This window comes from Myotis davidii, unplaced genomic scaffold, assembly GCF_000327345.1.
Source record: "Myotis davidii unplaced genomic scaffold, ASM32734v1 scaffold2100, whole genome shotgun sequence".
In the NCBI taxonomy this organism is placed as follows: Eukaryota; Metazoa; Chordata; class Mammalia; order Chiroptera; family Vespertilionidae; genus Myotis; species Myotis davidii.
The window spans coordinates 795,498-795,816 of NW_006292458.1; positions in this window are offsets into that span (position 1 = coordinate 795,498).

Here is a 319-nt window from a genome sequence, read left to right on the forward strand (position 1 = left end):
TGTCTCCGCCGCTCGCGCGGGCTCCGCGTCTCTTGCTCCGGCTTTGGGCGCTGGGGACCCCACTCCCTCTCACAGTCTTCCAGCACTCTATCCCCTAAAATAGTCCCCTAGCCCTGTCACCGTTCAGCCTCCCCCCACGAGGCCGCAGCCGCCAGATTCAGGGGTGCCCACCAGCGCCCCCAAAAATCCCACCTTCCCCCCCAAAAAAATTCCCTCCTCCCTCCCCCCAACAGCTCCCGGGCGGTCGTGGCCCCTTTAACAGGAGACTGACAGACGGCTCTGAGTGGCCAATGGGAAGCAGCGTCGGCACCGGCAGGAG